At 36.8% G+C, this 21,310-nt stretch overlaps 1 long non-coding RNA gene across 1 annotated transcript in view; it reads left to right on the forward strand.

The window, feature by feature from the left end:
- LOC102160535 overlaps positions 1-21,310 on the forward strand; it is a 233,802-nt gene that overhangs the window by 84,697 nt on the left and 127,795 nt on the right. Inside the window, exon 2 of the long non-coding RNA XR_002347030.1 lies at positions 15,862-15,933. This is a non-coding gene — a long non-coding RNA (uncharacterized LOC102160535). The remainder of the gene's footprint in view (positions 1-15,861; positions 15,934-21,310) is intronic.

The raw sequence follows: 21,310 nt of genomic DNA on the forward strand, positions 1-21,310 counted from the left end.
TATATTTTTAGCCTCTGATACCTCTAGAGCTAAGAATTCTATAAGTTTACTGCCCACTGTGTAGAGTAATGCTTACTTTTACTTCCTCTTTGACGTCATCCTTTAAGCCTTGGTTCTGGAGCTCTGAAGCTTTGGATCATGATGAATCCACCATCGCTTTTATGGATTTATCAGTATATGTGAGTTTCCTTCAGTCTTAGAGTTTCTGGATTTGAGAAGTTTATCATTACTTGACAGTGTTCCTATTTGTGGGTACAGATATGACTGGGGAGACAGATGCCTGGCCAATAAGTCTTTCTGCAGGGTATTCAGAGAGGAATTGCTTTTATTTACAGTTACCTTGAGCAGGAAATGCCTCTGAGTTTCACTATCTCTTCACTGTCCTCTCTGAGTAAGCCCCCCATGTCTCATGTCCAAGTTTCCTATCCAGTTAGATTTTTTTCCCTTTGTTCTGGATGTCATCATGTGGTTTACACTGTCTGATGCGGTGTTTATCTTTATTGAAGCATTTTTTTTCTGTGCTGCCATTTGTTCTCTCTCTACAGGCATGTTGAATCAGGGAATTCACATCTTATGAATCATCTAAATAGATAATGGGAAGTAGGCAGTTGGATATTAAATTCTGGAGCTCAAAGGCAAGACCATGGGTAGAAATACGAATTAGGGGTCGTCAACATTAGAGGTATTGTGGCCATGGAAATGGATAAAATCCTCCAAGGAGATAACATAGAGGGATGAGAAGAGGATATTGGTGTAACTCAACTCACAATGACATTTCAATTCTACACTGCCAATGTGCTGCTCATATCCTGATCATACTTATTTGTTCATGCCTCCACTTGCCCAACTCTGCCTCTTCTGGTACAAAATTTCTTCGTTACCCTAAAAATGTTTGATATTTAGTTAGTTAAAAAATTTTAATAGTTATTTCCTCAATACAATTTTTTTTCTACTGTACAGCATGGTGACCCAGTTACACATACATGTACACATTCTATTTTCACACATTATCATGCTCCATCATAAGTGACTAGACATAGTTCCCAGTGCTACACAGCAGGATCTCATTGCTAATCCATTCCAAAGGCCATAGTTTGTTTCTATTAACCCCAAGCTCCCCAACCTTAGATGTGGCTAGTGGTTTCTTTCTTGGTGATTACAATTAATTGAAAATGTCCAGAAAGTCTTATTTTTTCCCCTCTCCCTCCCTGAAAATTAGTTAATGACTGTGCTCTCTGAGAGTCTCTATCTCTCTCTTGCTTTCCTCCATTCTTTCCTGCCACCACTTCTTTCCTTACCTGATTCAGAAATCCTGAAGCAGTTTGTACCAGAGTCACCAGTATCTCAGGATTAGCAAGATTAAACACTGGTAGACAACTATTTCTCAGGACCATGGTCAGCAGCACACTTGTCCTAATATCTGCTCCTCTCCCTAATTTTTAGTCATTGCTATACCTGTGAGCCTCCATTTTCATCTCCTGGTCTCAGGCATTGTTTATTTCTTCCCAGGGGAAACAGTGTCTGTCTGGGTAAACTATGTTTCTCAGAGTTTTCTCTCTTGCTTTTCCCACCATCACATATTTCTTCACATGAATCAAAAGTCCAGGGAAACTAGAAATGTGAGTTATCCCCAATACTGTAAAACAGAAGATAAAATTGAAAAAAACAACTGTATTTATAAAAAAAAACCTATGTAGGTGACCTACGTGATATGTTCATGATTTAGCTGAGAGAAAATTGTTACTCTGTTGTCTGTCTCCAGGTAGGTCTTCAGTTTGTGTGAGAGAGAAATGGACAATGACTCTTGGAGAGGGATAGCCATTGAGAAATTACCAGGGAGAGAAAGAAAAGGACATCATTTTCAAATACATGATTTTCCAAGTAAGAATCATGAGTTGACCACTAATGAAATATGAAAATAAGCCTAAGGAGAATTGAGAAAACACTCAGGAAGGAAAATGTGAGATCTGAAGTAGGTTTTGCAAACACAGCTGTTTTTAGCTCCACAATGTTAGGGGTGGAGCTTAATATCATGCCAGGATCCCGAAGAACATTTAGGATTTCTTCAGCATAGGCAGTGTGGGGCCTCAGAGGATACATTCAGCAATAGCTTCAGCTTGGAGGCCAACAGAAGATGTCCACTGCTTTTAAGATTGCCGTAATGCAGAAGGGTCTTTAATCTTGCATTTTGTGTTTGTGTTCATTGAGATGCTGACTCTGCTAAGTGATTCATAATTATGTGCATGTCATCACGGGCGTGCCTCTGGAGGCATCCTCATGGGATTATAGACATTTCTTAATGACTCTTTAAGAGATCTAGTGAGGTTTGTGGGTCAAAAGATTTGATTGCATGATGGCTTCCTTCTCTGTTCTTAAGGCTAAATTAGAATATGTTCCTGGCTATTTTTAGAATATTGCCTCTGTGTGTGTGTATGTATGTATGTATACACTTTTATGGTCAAAATATAAATTTAGTAGAAAATTTGATGGAGAAGGTCTTTCAGATCTCAAAAAAAGTAACTCTAAATCCATTTAGTGAAAATATATTCTTGTTAGAGCTTACATGTGACTAAGTGGCGAGGGATAAAAAGAAATTTCTGGATTGCCCAGCAAGCTTAAATTCATTGTTAGTATTCACTACCTGGATCTCATAGGATTTGGTGGAAGTGACTGGTTCTTTTCCCCTGGATCCTGGCACTCTGTGCTCTCAGCTTATGAACCCCTCCTTAGCTGAGGATACTGAGGTTTTCATCCTGTGGGTGGAGTTCTGCCCTGTAATGGAGCATAGCCAATGGGACCTGGCTTTGAAATTCTGTCAGAGTGAATTTCCACCCTCAGGTGATGCCTGAATTTTCTGCTTTTCTGAAGGGGCAATCCTTTAATTATCTAAAGTGTTTCTAAACCTGGTTTAGAGTTTGTCTGCCACAGTGGTCTCAGCATACTGCACAGCCCAGCCAGCCCACCACATACCACCAACATATTTGAACCAGGAAATTCTTCAGTTCATAAGCGTTCTTATGTTGCTGATAGATTTCATTGCTAGGATAAGTTATAGGTTTAGGGTCTCGCCTATATTTTCATGAAAATTTTTAGGTGGAGAGAAAATAACTCTGACAACACTGTGTTATTAATAACATAAAATCAGTTTACTTACCCATTGCATGAAACAGAATACACATGGGGTAGCAATTACAGATTTCCTTGAATGTGGCTCTCCTCCTCACCCAGTTCCCTTTGAGGGAGGCATGCTCATTTGCCGGGCCCGCTGCCCTCATGGTGGCAGGGGATACATGAGATGGAAAGAGCTGGGCCTTTCTGGGTTGGGTCTTATACACAGTCTCTAATCTGAAGAGCCAGGTTATAGGCATTGCATCCTAATTATTACCATACAAAGATTAACTCGAAATGTGTACCCATCTCTGGCTTTTATCAAAGATCACCTGCCTCTTTCTCCGTAACTCTTCTACTTCCCTTGCATCTGCTTTCTCCTACATCACCAGTTTCTTCCTTTGGCTGTCAGTTTCCATCAGCACATAAATGTTCTTTAAGATCTCCCATGTTGCAGAACTTTACCTTGATCCCACTTATCTGAATAGCTGAACTTTCACAATGCATTATCTGTGCTTACCACCTCCATTTTTTTGCTTCTCATTTGTACTTTCATCAAATTTCTGTCCCAGCACTCCACTAAAACGCGTTTCCTTCCGCTCAAAGTGTTCTCCTTAAGGGCATCAGTGTCTTCCACGTTGCCAGTCCAGAGGGCTGTTTTCTGCCCTCATCTCATTTGACTCTTGAGCAGTATCAACCACTCCATTTGTAGGATGGTTGATTCTCCTTCCATCCACCAACACTTTCATATCTTGACTTCCTAAGCACCTCATTCTCCTGGTGTGGCTTCAACATTACTGACCATTCTTTCTCAGCCTTCTTTGCTGGTTACTCCTACTGTATCTAATTTCCAGATGTTGGCACACCTTAGAGTTCAGTCCTGAACTCTTCCCCAAGGGTTTTATACATTCCATGGTTAAGTCTAACTTTGACCTTCAGAGCTCCTTACCAACATAGCCAGTTACTTGCTATTTCTTCTCTTTTGAATATCTGACTTGTTAAACTTGATATGTTCGCAATGGAGTTTTTCTTCTCTTACAAACCAAATCTTCCTCCGTCATTTATTAACCTCCTCAATAAATGGCACTATCAAACTCTCAGATGCTAAAGCCAAAAGTATAGCACTTATGCTTGATTTTCTCCTTTCCTCAACACTCCCCATGGCTAATTAGTCATTAAATCTTGTTTATTCTACATACAAAACAGGTTTAAAATGTGTACAGATTTTAACTTCTCCCTTCTGCGTCATTACCTCCTAGGTCTAAGTTGTCATTATCTTTTACCTGAATTTATACAAGTGCTTCTTGACTGGTTCTTTGGGTACAGCTTTGTCCCCTTTCAACCCATTCTCCAGATACCAACCAGAGATATTTTAAAAAGTAATGCAAATTAGACATGTCACTTCCCTGCCTAAAATTCTCAAGTGGATTTCTATTTCTTTTAGAATAAAATTCAAACTCTTGACCTATAAGGTTATGCCTAATTTGTCTACTGCACTTCTCTGACATCATGCATACCATGCTTCTCTCTGACTCACTGCTTCATGAACACATTGGCTGTTCTGCTACTCAAATACACCGAGCCCTATCCTGTCTTCAGGCATCTTCCTTTGCCATTAGGAATCCAATTCTTTCATTTCTTCACAACCACCTCATTCTCCTGCAGGTCTAGGCTCAAACCCTACTTTGCTTGTGGGTTTTTCTGACCATCTCCCAGTTTTGCTATATCACCTCATCTGGACTTTTCCTCCTAATGCCTCTTATAATCTGTGAATATTTTATTTATCTGTTTACTTGATTATTTTTGACTCTCCCCTCTCCCCACCTGATTGTAAGCTCTGTGAGTTGGGACCCTGTCTGTCTTTTCATCAGCATAATGCCTGTCACACAGTTGGTACTGTGTAAATATTTGTTGAATAAGTGAATGAATGAGTAAATGAATGAGCGAATTTCTCTAGAAATGAGACTATTCTAGAGCTTCTTCAACATCAGTTTGTTTTTATGCTGCTCAGAGATTTTCTTCCCACACCTGTCACCGATTTCCAAGCAAGTAAAAGCAAAGTATTAAGTGTCCAAGTATCATATCCTGTATAAAGCTTGAAAGCACTATATTTAGAAAGAGTTGGCAAACATAAGCTCTCAAGTCCAATTAAATTCTGGCATGGTAAAATTACTAAAGGAGACAGTGGGCTGTAGTTGATATCTCAACAGGGAGCTTCTGACCATTTGTACTATAGATGTCTATTAATAAACAAGCAGTGCTAGGAGAATGAGAGCTAGCAAATAAAATCTAGTAGATTGAGGAAGACTGACTCTTAGCTAACCTGGCTTCAGTGTCATAATTATGAAGAATATTGATCACAAAATCCAATTTAATTTGACTTGTCATAACATCGAAGAGTAGCCTTGTAAATATCTCTAGACAGCCAATATTACTGATGAGAAATTAGACTTCTGCTAAAGATTATGATCTATTTCCTTACCCTAGGCCCGTAAATACAACTCTGTCAAGTTCATGTCTACATTATCACTATCCAAATACGCATTTTGATTCTGGACACTCACAGCATTGTCCTTGTAATGTAGTTAACAAACCCAGGGGAATTTGGTCAAAATGGTGCTAGCAATGTAATGTTTTTACTTCTGTTTTTAAAAAATTGTTTCATGGAGTTCCTGTTGTAGCTCAGTGATTAATGAAACTCGACTAGCATCCATGAGGATGCGGGTTTGATCCCTGGCCTCGCTCGGTTAAGGATCTGGTGTTGCCATGAGCTGTGGTATAGGTCACAGACATGGCTCAGATCCTGCGTTGCTGTGGCTGTGGCTGTGGCTGTGGTGTAGGCCGGTGGCTACAGCTCTGATTAGACCCCTAGCCTGGGAACCTCCATATGCCACTAGTGCGGCTCTGAAAGACAAAAAATAAATAAATAAATAAATAAAACAAAAACTTAATATACAGTAAATAGACTTTTTGTATGTACAGTTCTATGGATTTAAACACATGTAAAAATTCATGTTACTATTCCACAATCAGGGGTGTACAGATGTTTGCACTACCCCCAAAATTTCCATCACTACAGTTTTGTCTTTTGAGAATGTCATATAAGTGAAATCATACAGAATATAATCTTTTGACATTGGCTTCTTTCACTTAGTTTAATGCCTTTGAGATTCATCCAATTTGTTGCACACATCCGTAGTTTATTGCTTCTTGTTGCTTAGTAGTATTCTATTGTATAAATGTATCATAGATTATTCTCTTACCCATTGAGTAATGGGTAAAGTGGGTTGTTTCTAGTTGTGGGTGACTATGAATAGAGTTAATATTAAAATTTGTGGACAGATTTTTGTGTGAACAACCTTTATTATTTCCCTGTAATAAATACCTAGTAAAAACTAGGAAATCCCAATTTTTGGATCAGACAGTATGTTTAACTTTATAAGAAACTGCCAAAATATTTTCCATAGAAGTTGTACCATTTTGCATTCTCAAAGAAACATATAAGAGCTTGAGTTGATCCACATCCTTGTCAGTACTTAGTATTGTCAATATTTTTAATTTTAGTGTTTCTGATAGGTGTGTAGTGATCTAATGGTAGTTTTTAATTTGCATTTCTGTGATGGCTGATGATGTTGAACATCTTTTCATTGGATATCCATATATCCTCTTTGGTGAAGTGTACAGGTCTTTTGCTCATTTAAAAATTGAGTTCTTTTTTTTTTTTTTTTTGTACTGTTGAGTTTTGAGAGTTCCTTATGAATTCAGGATACCAGCCTTCTGTTGGTTATGTGACTTGCAAATATTTCCTCCCAGTCTGCAGCTTATCTTTTAAATCTCTTAACAGTGTCTTTTATAGAGCAAAAGGTGATAATTTTTGTGAAATTTAATTTATTATTATTATCTTTTTTTGTACTGTTCTTCTGGTTTATGTCCAAGAAAGGTTTTCTCTTAAGAATAAGAGAGTATTGGAGTTTCTGCTGTGGCTCAGTGGAAACGAATCTGACTAGTACCCATGAGGACGCAGGTTTGATCCCTGGCCTCACTCAGTGGGTTAAGGATCCAATGTTGCTGTGGGCTGTGGTGTAAATCTCAGACAAGGTTTGGATCTGACACTGCTGTTGCTGTGGTATAGGCCAGTGGCTACAGCTCTGATTCAACTCCTAGCCTGGAAACTTCCATATGCTGCTGGTGCGGTCCTAAAATAACTGAAAAAAAAAAAGAATAAGAGTTTTATTTTTACATTTAGACCCATGATACATTTTAATTTTTATGTAATTTTTATTAAAAGTACTAATGGAGACAATGGGTGAGACTCATATTTTTGCATAAGGATATCCAATTACTCCAACACTATTGTTGAAAAGACTGTTCTTTCTCCATTGAATTGCCTTTGCCTTTGTCAAAAATCAATCAACTGTATTTATATTAATTTATTTATTGACCATCTGTTTTGTTCCATTGATTTATGTGTTTATTCTTTGACCAATACTATGTTCTTTTGATTACTATAGCTTTTAGTAAGTCTTAAATTTAGGTAGTGTTGGTTCTTCCAACTTTATACTCATTTTAAATGATTGTATTGGCTACTTTGCCTTTCCATTGATATTTGAGAATTAGGTTTTCTATAAAAAGTCCTGTTGGTATTTTGTTTGGAATGGTATTAAATCTCTAGGTCAATTTGGTGGAGTTAACATTTTTACTTTCTTGAGTCTTTCAATCCAGAAACATGGTGTATTAGTCTGTTCAGGCTGTCATGACAAAGTACTATAGACTGGATTGCTTATGCAACAGAAATTTTTTTACTCACAGTTCTGGAGACTGGAAGTCCAAGGTCAACATGCTGGCAGGTCCAGTGTCTGGTAAGTTCTCTCACTGTGTGCACACATGACCTCTTCTTCTGGGGCTTGGAGAACGACTTTGTGAGCCCTGTCTCATCTTATCAGGACACTAATCCTGTCAGAGCAGGGCCCCACCCTATGACCTCAGTTTACTTCCTTAGATGAACCATTTCCAAATACAGCCACACTGGAGGTTATGGCTTCAACATGGGGATCTGGGGGGGACATGAATATTCTATCTGTGACACATGATATGTCTCTCATTTTACTTAGGTCTTTAAATCTTTTTATCAGTGTTTTGTCATTTCAACATATAGATCCTATACATATTCTGTTAATTTATATGTAAATATTTTATTTTGTATCTATTCTACATGGTACTGTATTTTTAAATTTTGTTTTTCCATGTTCATATACATAAATATGATTAGTTTTTGTAAGTTGACCTTGTATTGCGAGGCCTTCTTCACCAACTTTTTATTTTATTTTTTTCAGATTGCTTAGGCTTTTATGCAGATGATTGCATCATCTCTGAATAGGTGAATTTTTATTTCTTCGTTTTCATTTGATATGTCTTTTATTTCTGCTTATTGCTAGTTGCACTGGCTAAGACTTCTGATATTGAATAGGTCTGATGAAAGTGGACATCCTTGCCTTGTTCCCAGTATTAGGGATAAAACATTCAGCATACATCAATAAGTATGGTGTTAGCCATAGGTTTTTTATAGATTTCTTTTTATCAGGTTGAGGAAGTTCCCTTGTGTTTTTAGTTTGCTGAGAGTTTTTGTCATAATGGATGTTGATTTTTTTAAAATGGTTTTCCTATATCAATTACTATGATAATACGGTAGTTTTTCTTTAGAACGTTAATAATGTGGATTACATGCTTGAGTTTTAAACACAAAGCAGCCTTACATTCCCTGAATAAAGCCTACTTGATTGTGGTGCATCGTATTGTTGAATACAATGTACTGATACTTCGTTGAGTGTTTTGCATCCATGAAGAATATTGAGGAGTTCCTGTCATGGCTCAGAGGAAACTAATCTGACTGGCATCTATAGGGATGCAGGTTTGATCCCTGGCCTCACTCAGTGGGTTGCTGTGATCACGGACGTGGCTCAGATCCTTCGTGGCTGTGGCTGTGGTGTAGGCTGGCAACTGTAGCTCCAATTCAGCCCCTAACCTGGGAACCTCCATATGCCATGGGTGCGACCCTAAAAAGACAAAAGAAAAACTTATTTGTCTTTCTTTTCTTTTCTTTTATTATCTGGTTTGGTATCAGGGTAATGACTTCTGGCCTCATAAAATGAGGTGAGTTGTATTCTTTGCTCTTCTGTTTTCTGAAAGAGTGTTATAGAATTTGCATGATTTCTTTTGAAAAATTAATTTTTGTTGAGGTATAATTAGGTATTTTGTTGAGGTATAACAATGATTAAATTTGACTACGCTGCAAAATGATGAAGTCTATTTACCATCCCTCACCATAAATGTTACCAATTTCTTTTTCTTGTGGTGAGAACTTTTAAGATTAACTCCCTTAGGAACTTTTAAACATTCGATACAGCATTATTAACTAGTCTCTGTGCTGTGCATTATATCCCTATGACTTATTTATTTTAAAACTAGGAGTTTGCACCTTTTGACCTCCTTCACCCATTCTACTGACCTTCCCATCCCCTTCCCCTCTTGCAGTTGCCAATCTCTTCTCTGCATCTATGAACTTGGTTTTTATTGTTGTTTTGTTTTGTTGGTTTTGATTTTTAGATTCCACATATAAGTGAAATCATATGGTATTTGTCTTTCTTGTATGACTTATTTCACTTAGCATAATGCCCTCAAGGTCCATCCATGTGTTGTAAATAGCAAGATTCCAATATCTTTTATGGCTGAGTGGCATTATTTTTTGTGTATATATATATATATATACACATACATACATAAAATGTATATATGTGTGTGTGTGTCTGTATATATAAAACATCTTCTTTGTTCATTCATCCCCTGATGGGCATTTATGTAGTTTCTATATATTGGTTATTGAAAATAACACTGTAATGAATATATAATTTCTGGTAAAAAATTTTCTTAGTAAAATTCACCAAGAAAGATATCTAGGGCTGAAGATTTTTCTTCAGGTGTTTATTAAGCATTTACTTAATAGTCATAGAACTGTTATCTATTTCATCATGGATGAATTTTGTTAGTTTGTGTTTTTTGAGGGACCTGACCATTCCATTTCATATGTCAAATTTATGTGTGTATAGAGTTTTTTGTACTATCCCTTTATTATCTGTGGTCCGGAGTGATATCCTCTGTTTCACTTTTGGTATTGGTAATTTATATCTTCTCTCTTTTTTCTTTGTGTCTTGCTAAACGCTTATCAATTTTAATTATCTTTTCAAAGAATCAGCTGTTTCACTAATTTTCTTTATTTTCCTGTTTTAGTTTCATGGATAACTACTTTCTTTATTGCTTCCTTCCTTTAGCTTGTTTTGGCTTTATTTTGCTCTTCTTTTCCAGCTACTTAAGGTGAAAGCTCAGATTGTCTATTTGAAATCTTTTCTTCTAATATAATTAGAAATTAATGCTATAAATTTCCCTCAGCACTGCTTTAGAGGTATCCTGCAAACTTAGATATGTTTTATTTTTATTTTCATTTAATTTATAGTTTAAAAAAATTCCCCTGAGACTTCCTCTTTGAATCATGGGTTATCTAGAAGTATGTGGTTTAATTTGCAAGTGCTTGGAGGATTTAAAAATAATCTTTCATTACTGATACCTAGTTTAATTCTATTATGATCAGAGAACTTGCATGCTTTAAATTCTTCAAAGTTGTTAAAATTTATTTCTAAATGGTAAATCTTCAGTGTCCCAATAAACATTAAAAAAATGTTTGTTTTCACCTGTAGCTCTGATTATCGATTAGACCCCTAGCCTGAGAACCTCCATATGCCACAGGTGTGGCCCTAAAAAGCAAAAAAAAAAAAGTTTGTTTTGCTATTACTTAGTGAAGTGTTTTCTAAATATGATTAGATACAACTGGTTGATGGTATAGTTCAGTGCTTCTATATCTTTGATGATTTTTTTTATCTGCTAATTTTATCTTTTACTTGGAGAGTATGGTTGAGGAATACATCATTGTATTTTTTCCTTTTTTATCTTTCAGTTTTGTCAGTTTCTGCTTCAAGTATTTTGAGCCAGCTTATTAATTGCATGCATATTAAGGAATGCAAAGTATTCTTGGTGTATTGACACTTTTGTCATTATATAATATCCCTTCTTATCTCTGGCAGTTTTCTTTGTTTTGAAATTATTTGTGTGGTATTAATATAGTCATTTAATCCCTCTCTCTTTTTTTATTCACATAGTATATCTTTTTCATCCGTTTCTTTTACCACAGCCATATCATTGTGTTTAAAATGAATTTCTTATAGACAGCATATAGTTGGGTAGTTTTGTTTTTCCCTTTTAGCAGTCTCAATCTTTTAATTGGTATCTGTAGACCATTTACAATTATTGTAATTATGATATGTTTTAGGTCAACCATATTAGTCTTTGATTTTGTTTGTTCTCTATGTCTTTTTTTCTTTTATTTTCTTCTTTGGTTCCTCTGCTTCTTTTGGATTATTTGACTGTCTTTAGTACTCCACTTTAATTCTGGCTTTTTTTGGAAGATGATGATCTTGGTGATATTTTAAAAAAATCTTGCCACAGGAAATATTATTTGTTACTGTTTAGAGAGTTTCCACACTTTTAAATCTAATAATAATAATAATAATAATAATAATAATAATAATAATAATAGCAGTTGATTTAATGGGTACTTCATATTTTCCCCTTCTTACCTAATCTATCTATAATCTATAATATTGCAAGGTTAAACAATTTTTTTTTCATTTTATAGCTGAATAAAACTGAAAATTAAAGGAGTTTAAATATCACCTTAATTTACTCAGTCACCTTAATAGTAAGGAAAGGGGTCATGAGCTCCATCTAGCTCTAAAGCTTACGTTTTTTCCATGGCAACTTCAGAAGTTTGATATATATGACTTCAAGATACAAGATTTTACTAATTGTCATGGCTATTGACCTATAATATGAAATTACCTGTTAATATGATCAGTGTAAAATCATTTTGTATCATGGTGAATAATCCCTCAGCTTCATGCCTTGTGTTGGAAAGACTTTTTTCTCCCTCTTCTCCACCCCCTCCCATCACCAGGAAACTCATAAGTCACAGCACTTTACTTAAGGTTCCCCGAACATCTGTCCCCATCTGTAATTAATACCATACTACTTGTTTAGACTTGCTACAGATGGTTTGGTTATACTTGATCATTCTCCCTTTCTTTTTGCTCCAGATGGTGTATGCTTGTGTCTCTTGGGCCTCATTTTTATATTTGGATTGTATATTGATGCAATGGTCTATTGTTTCCATTTTTATTGGGTCATAAAGCTCCATAAAGACCGGATGGTATATGTTTGCTTTTGATGTTGTTAAGTCTTAGGACTCTGCTAGGGATGTTTTATAGTATCTTCTGTATTTATCAAGTAAACAGTGTTACCAAGAATCACCCACTTGCTGTTTGTGCTGGGTATTCAAGCTCCAAGAGATGCTTCAACTACACACCCTGTAAATTCCACATTTCCCAGGAACTTTGAGTTCTGTAGTCAAGAACCATATAGCTCTAAAAAAATTAAGTCACTTGGATACCATGCATCAGTTTTATTTTGCTGGTGATAATCAGGACATGATCTGTTTATCATGAAGAATATATTTTGATGTGATCATCTGAATGTGTCTGCCATATTTAGAAACAATGTTTTAGATGTTAACAGGAAGAAAAGAAACTAGCATTTGTTGAGGATGTACTATATAGAGTTAAACTTTACATGTATTATCTTCAATTATCCTATCAGTGAGTGTGAAATGTAGTTACTTTTAACATCTTATTTCACAGATTGTGTAATTCATATGCAGAAAGATTAAATAAGTTATACAATGCCATATAGGATAGAATTGGGGGAACTGATGTATAGTTTAAACTGTCTGATTCCAAATTCCATAAGCACTTCTAGCAATGTATCTGCTCTACCATTCTTTCTCTGTGCTGGTTATCATCAACCATATAGCTCTAAAAAAATTCTGCCCTTTCCATTATTTTAGCATCTAACTCATAGCTTTATTTCTACTCCATGATGATAATAATAGTAATAATAATCAATGATGGTTAAATAGTGTACTGATTAATAGCAGACTTTGGAAACAGACTGAGTTCAGACTCCAGCTCTGACATTTTTTATCTGTATAACTTTGGGCAAATTATTTAATTTCTCTCCGCCTCATTTCTCCATGTAGTAATACTAGTACTTATACTTCAGAGACTTGTTTTGAGAACTAAATGAGGGAATATTTGGAAAAGATCTTAGAATAATGCCTGGTACGTTATGATTACTATAAATATATGCTTGTCACATAAGTGACATTTATTTTTCATTGATTGTGTATCAGATAATTTGCTATGCATGATAGATTAATACCAAATATAAGGAAGGTACTATTATTATTTCCATTTAATGAGTGAGGACACCAAAGCTTAGAAAGGGTAACAATTAGTCCAAGAACTTACCAGTGGTAAGTTCATTGTGGGAAACCAAAAAGAATATTGGAGAAGAAAATAACTTACTCATAATTCTATCTGATAGGCAGTATTATTGCTAACATTTTCCTCAGTCTATCTATATCATTGTTGATTATTAATGTTTATTGTATAATTTCCCACTTTCATTTTGTCCCTTAACATTATATTAACATTTTTCATCTTGTCCTGTCATTGATTTTTTTTTTTTTGGTTACCATTGTTTTCAGTGGTTGCAGAATATTATATCATTATATCATTTGGATATGATGTAGGTATTGGACATAACATTGATCTCAGGCTTTTGTGCCAATACATATTGTTACAATGAACATCTTTGTCTGCCTTTTGGACGTTTTTCTCAGGCTGTATTTCTGGGCTTGGAGATATTGTTTCAAATGATCAAACATTTTTATTTTTATTTATTTTTATTTTTTTGTCTTTTTGCCATTTCTTGGGCCGCTCCCGCAGCATATGGAGGTTCCCAGGCTAGGGGTCGAATCAGAGCTGTAGCCACCGGCCTACGCCAGAGCCAGAGCAACGCAGGATCCGAGCCGCGTCTGCAACCTACACCACAGCTCACGGCAACGCCGGATCGTTAACCCACTGAGCAAGGGCAGGGACCGAACCCACAACCTCATGGTTCTTAGTCGGATTCATTAACCACTGCGCCACGACGGGAACTCCGATCAAACATTTTTAAAGTCTCTTAAATATACAAAGTATATTTCAAAGGAACAAGCAAGATTTATAGATAAAAATGTAAAAAGAAAACAAGTCCCCATGATTTAGGGTTTTCTTTAAAATTAGAATTTTAATATTTGAGAGATTGTAGATTCACATGCATTGGTCAGAAATAACACAGTGAGATCCTGTGTACTGTACCATTTACCCCATTTCTCCCAGTGCTAACATCTAACAAAACCATAGTACCTTATTGCAACCAGGTATCTCATTGATATAGTCAAGGTAAAGAACATTTTTATCACAACGATCCCTCATGGTACCCTTGCATAGCCATATATACCTTCCTTCCGACTCTCATGTCTGGCAACTACTAATTTGTTCTCCATATCCATAATTTTATGTCAAGAATGTTACATAAATAAAACCATAAAGTATGTGACTTTTTAGAATTTGACTTTTTTTTCACCCAGCATGATCCCTGGAGATTCATCCAAGCTGTGTGTGTTCAATAGTTTGTCATTTCATTGTTGAGTAGTAGTCCAAGGTATGGATGTGCCAGAGTTTGTCCAATAATCACCTGGTGAAAGACAGCTGGGTTGTTCCCAGTTTTTGGCTATTATGAATAAAGCTATTATGACCTTTGCACATAGATTTTGTTTTGATATAAATATAGATTTTTAATTATCTAGGGAAATTGCTCAAGAGTGTTATTGTTGCATTGTACAGTAGTCACATTATGTTTTTATGAAACTGCCAAACTATTTTCCAGAGTGGCTGTTTTATTTTTCAGTCTCAGCAGTAATCTATGGACAATCCATTTTTTTTGTGCTCTTGGCAGTATCTGGTGTTGTTACTGTTTTTCATTTTAGCTATTTTGAAAAGTATGTAATGATATGTCATTGTAGTTTTAGTTTGCATTCCCCTAATGGACAATGTTGTTGAACATCCTTTTATGTGCTTATTTGCCATCTGTATATCCTCTTTGGTGACATGTTATTAATGTTTTTTGCTCATTTCCTAAATAGACTCTTTTTATTTTTATTTTTAATCTTTTTTTTGTCTTTTTAAGGCCACATCCATGGCATATGGAGATTCTCAGGCTAGGGGTTGATTGGGAGCTGTAGCTGTCGGCCTATACCACAGCCACAATAGTGTGGGATCCAAGCTGCATCTACGGCCTACACCACAGTTCATGGCAACGCCAGATCCTTAACCCACTGAGTGAGGCCAGGGATTGAACCTGTGTCCTCATGGATGCTAGTCAGGTTTGTTTCCGCTGAGCCACCATGGAAACTCCTAGACTGTTTTTTAATATTGAGTTTTTATATATTCTAGATTCTAGCCCTTTGTTGAATATGTGGTTTGCAAGTATTTTCTCATAGTCTGTGGCTCATCTTCATTCTTTTAAGACGATCTTTTGCCAAGCAAAATTATACTTTTTTGGTGAGGTCTAATTTATCAGTTTTCCTTATTTGGATTTTGCTTTTGTAGTCAAGTCTAATAATTCTTCCCTTAGCCCTAGGTCCCAAGGTTTTTCTTTTATTTTTTCCTAAAAGTTCTTACTTTCAAATTTTTTTTTTCGCTACAGGGGTCTCCTGGTAAGGGCCAGAAACTTGCCGGACCAATTCTAAAAAAGCTGGAACAATTTTACATTGTACATGTAAGTCTGTGATTTATTTTGACTTAATTTTTTTATAAGGTAAAAGGCTTAAGTCCAGGCTCTTCCTTTTTTGTTCTGTTCTGTTTTGGTTTTTGACTATAGATGTCACATTGCTCTAGTACAACTTGTTGAAAAGGCAATTCTCTCTGCATGGAATTACTTTTGCACCTTTACCAAAAATCAGCTGGGCATATTTGTGTGGGTCTATTTGTAGTTTCTCTATTCTATCCCATTGATCTATATATTTATCCCTCTCAAGGAACCACACTGTCTTAATTACTATAGTATATTGTAGTCTTTAATATCAAGGAGAGTGATTCCTCCCACTTTGTTTTTACTTTTCAAAATTGTTTAGCTATTCCAGTTTCTTTATCGTTCCATGTAAATTTTACAATAATGCTGTCTATATCTACAAAAAAACCTTGCTAGAATTTTGATAGGGATTATATTAAAGCTGTATATTGATTTGGGGAGAAATTACATATTTACTCTGTTGAGTCTATCAATTTATGAACATCACATGTCTATCAGTTATTTAGTTCTTTGTTTCTTTCATCAGTATTTTACAAATTTCAGCATAATGATTCTATACAAATTTTGTTAAGTTTATATCCAGGTATTCATTTTCTTTGGTGTGAATGGTATTGTGTTTTTAATTTCATTTTCCACATATCATTATTAGTACATGGAAATGTGATTAATTTGTAAAATATTGATCTTATAGCCTACAGCCCTGCTGAGCTCACTTATTAGTTCTAGAATGTTTTTGTTTTTCTTTTGTTTTTGTAAATTCCTTGGGATTTTCTCCACAGACAGTTATATTGTCTGCACATAAGGACATTTTAATTTCTTCCTTTCCAATCTTAATTCCTTTTATTTCTTCTTCTTTCCCAATTGCAGTATTACCACTTTCCAATACTATGTTGAATATATCATGAGAGTCATATGTTAGTAAGAGAGAGAGAAACATTCTAGCCCTTTTTCTAATCTTAAGGAGAAGCATTCAGTATTTATTAACTATGATGTTAGTTATATAGGGTTTCTTGGTTTTTTTCTTGTAGATACCACTTCACACCAGTAAGAATGGCCATCATTAATAAGTTCATAAATAACAAGTGCTGGAGGGGGTGTGGAGCAAAGGGAACCCTCCTGCACTGTTGCTGGGAATATAAGCTGGTACAGCCACTATGGAAAACAGTATGGAGGTACCTTAGAAATTGATACATAGAACTACCATATGACCCAGCAGTCCCACTCTTTAATATCAAGGAGAGTGATATATATCCAGACAGAACTTTCCTTAAAAAAGACACATGTTGAGAACTTTGTCTAGATACTCATATTGCAACAGAAGAAAGGGTGGGGGAAAAATGTAATTGTAATGTATACATGTAAGGATAACCTGACCCCCTTGCTGTACAGTGGGAAAAAAAAAAAGGCACATGTACACCCGCATATTCATTGCAGCAGTATTCACAATAGCCAAGACGTGGAAACAACCCAGATGTCCATCGACAGATGATTGGATTAGGAAGATGTAGTATATATACACAGTGGAATACCACTCAGGCATAAAAAAGAATGAAATAATGCCATTTGCAGCAACATGGATGGAACTAGAGACTCTCATACTGAGTGAAATAAGTCAGAAAGAGAAAGACAAATACCATATGATATCACTCATATCTGGTATCTAATATACAGCACAAATGAACCTTTCCACAGAAAAGAAAATCATGGACTTGGAGAATAGACTTGTGGCTGCCTGGGGGGGAGAGGGAGGGAGTGGGATGGATTGGGAACTTGGGGTTAACGGATGCAAACTATTGCTCTTGGAATGGATTTACATTGAGATCCTGCTGTGTAGCACTGAGAACTATGTCTAGATACTTAAAATACAGCACTACAGTGGGAGAAAAAATTATGTATACATGTATGTGTAACTGGGTCCCCATGCTGATCAGTGGGGGGAAAAAAGTGTGTTGGGGGAAATAACAATAAAAAATAAATTTAAAAAATTAAAATTAAAAAAAGCTTTATTGAAATATAGTTGATTTACAATGTGATAATTTCTGCTGTGCAACAAAATGATTTGGTTACACATATACACATATCCATTTTTTTTTCAGAACCTCTTTATCAAGTTAAGTTCCCGTTTATTCCTAGTTTGCTGAGAGATTTTTTTTTTCCTTATCATAAATGAGTGTTGGATTTTGTCAGATTCTTTTTTAAGGTATAGGTTTTTGTTTTTGTTTTTTTTTGTCTTTTTTAGGACTGCACCCACTGCATATGGAAGCTCCCAGGCTAGGGGTTGAATCAGAGCTGCAGCTGCAACCTATGCCACAGCCACAGCGATGTGGGACCTGAGCCACCTCTGTGACCTACACTATAGCTCACGGCAACACCAGGTCCTTTAACCCACTGAGCAAGGCCAGGGATCAAACCCATGTCCTCATGGATACTAGTTGTGTTTGTTACCACTGAGCCACAATGGAAATCCAGGTATAGGTTTTTGATAATTAAAAATTTTTGAAAAGTACTCAGGCAGTTATTTTTGTAGGCTCTGAATCACCTTCCTTCAAGAAGGGTATATGACATATATAAGTGGTCAAAATTAATCTTGCCCAGGTGTTTTTCCTTTCAGCAACTTGTCTCACTATGTTGAGTGACCCTTTATTTTCCTAGGCTTTCAGAAACTGGTGTATTTTTTATGTTCCCTGAAAAATTTGAAAGGCTTTCTTTATTAAGATCGCCCAGATTTTTCTACTCAAGTCTTATTTCTGGTTTGAGAAATGCATCTGGTTCAGAACTGATTGCCAGGGTTGTACTACTAATGAGGGTTAAATGGACTGATTTAGATTTCCTTGTCCTGTATTATCCCCACTGCCCACTTTTGAAGCTTTCTAAAATAACCTATTCAGGTGGTTTATTCACACTGACATGCTGGTAAAGCCTCTCAGGGTTGGGAGTGATCTCTGATTTGTTGATTTCCATGATGTAAATACTCCCACCAGAGCTGATATTAAGCACCATTATGATGTTACTGATCATGACATCATAATGAGCATCCCATATGTGTTGGGGTGAAAAGAATGGTACAAGCTAGCCCTGGCAGACCACTACTTACACATAATTCAGTGTAACACTGATGACAGTAACCCCTAACACGAACTGCCCAGGCGCTCAATTTCCCAGACTATTTTGGGGGTTGCCACACTCTTTTTTTCTGAGTGCTCTTAAGAGTATATGACAGAAGGGATAGAGCCCCACAGAAATGGAGTTAAATGAGTAGCAAGCACAATTTTAGGGAGCATATATCAACAGTTCATTCCTTTTTTATTTTTGAGCAGTAGGCCATGGAATGGATGTACCACTGTCTAATTCTTTCCAGTTTTTACTTACTGAGAATACAGTTGTTATGAACATTCATGTACAGGTTTTTATGAGAATATAAATATTTAAAAATATGCCTTTTTATTCTTTTCTTTCTGTCCTTCTCCACCCAAAGCCTGAAATCTAGGAGTAATATTTTCCTCATTTTTTAACTCTAGTTTGAGATACAGGAGAATTGCTGGGAAAGTACACTTGTATAATTCCATCCTTAGCAGTGATATTTTAAAATTTTAAGAGAACTTAGCTGTTGGAAGCTCATGCTCTGGATATGGACAGGTCTTGACCCACACATAAATTGTAACAAAATGTCTATCAGTGTTTACACAGAGAGCATCATGGGGGTGGTGGCTTTTAGGACCTTCTGGCATCTCTACGTCCTCGGCATGAGCTTCTCCTGCTCCACTTCCAAGTCAGGTAGAATGAAGACTTTATAAGTAAATAAACCCAAAAGCCACATCCTGCACTTATGTGGCTGAGCTCTCCCAGTTGTACACTCTTGAGATTGACCTTGGATGCCTGCTTTGACTGATGCCTGGCTGGCATCATGACTGTATAGATTTTCATGTCTCTTAAGCATGACCTTTTTAAGGAGGCAGAGTTGCTGAGTGATGAACAGTGTGGTGGCAGGGCAGACAGCCCTGGTTTGAAGTCCAGCTGTGCTGGGTATTAGCAGTGGTAATTGGGGTAAGTTCTGTCATCCCTCTTGTGCTCAGGTTTATCATTTGTCAGTGGGGATAATAATAATATTTACCTCATACAGTTCTCAAGATTAAACGAGTAACATGTAAAGAACGTAGAAGAATGTTTGGCGCATAGTAAAGGCTCAGTGCTGCCTCCTCCTCCTCGTCATCGTCCTCATGATGCACACATTAGGAGTACAGGAGAATCACAGGGCCCATTCTCTCTCTTGAGAGCCATGGGCTACCTCACAACCTCCCCTCTTTGTACAGACATGTAAGCCTTCATTCAGCCCCACAGCTCCTAGTTCCCTGGACGTCTGCCAAGTACACTAACCTTGGCCCCTCTGAGCTCTGCATTGGATTCTGGAGGTGCTGGAGGTGCTGTTCAGGCTTCTCTCAGAGCTGGCCCCACATGCATTATCTCACTTAGTAGCCAGCCAACCAACCTGCCACCTGGGCCCTCCTCTGCTGCCTGCCACCCCCTCTGCTCCATCTCCTCCACACAGTAGGTAGTCCTCACAGGGCATCTCCTGGGACTCAGCTCTCAACTAGCAAGTCTCTAAACCCCGGTGTTCCTCCAGAGGGGAGGGGTGCTGTTTCCTGCCACCAGCATCCACTACCTTGCTCTTTTTCAGTTTCTTCTGTAGGTCTTTTCTTTCTAAGCAATCCAGACTCACTGCCCTTTGACACCTCCTTCAACTAAGGGGGCTTGGGTTTTCTCAGCAGGAAGCATTCTGCACCTATGGAAGGTGGCAGAGCTTCACACGGATCCTACAAGATCCTCTAATTCCTACTACCCTTAAGGCTGAAGCATATCAGTCTTTGTGTCCTGCTAAGACCCAGCAGAATGCCTCTATGTAGTATATCAATATTTATTAAACGAATGCTTAAATGAATGATGAATTTATTGAAAGCATCAGGGAAAATGTCCTGCTAACACAGATCCCCGTCACCTCCCAGGGATCCAGCCTTCTGTTGGAAAGTTGGCCCACAATACTTGCAGTACTCTTTGGCTGCTGCTTTTTCCAACTGTGGCTTTACACCTGTTTCATTTTACAATATTTATTGGGAAAGCATTTTAGCTGCTTATTATAGTCAGATATCATCCATGACAAGCCATTTTCCTTGAATTAGCCTGGTGAGAAATATTTCTAAAGGCATTAAATGAAATCATCCAGACATTTCCCATGGCCAGCTGGACCCAGCAGCCACATTCAGTCCCCTGGCTTGAATACAGAGTGAATTGTGTTTTCAGTCTACTCTAAGCAGTAAAGCTGCTGCTAATTCTCACATTAATAAACGAG

The sequence above is a fragment of the Sus scrofa genome, chromosome 1, assembly GCF_000003025.6.
Source record: "Sus scrofa isolate TJ Tabasco breed Duroc chromosome 1, Sscrofa11.1, whole genome shotgun sequence".
Taxonomy (NCBI): domain Eukaryota; kingdom Metazoa; phylum Chordata; class Mammalia; order Artiodactyla; family Suidae; genus Sus; species Sus scrofa.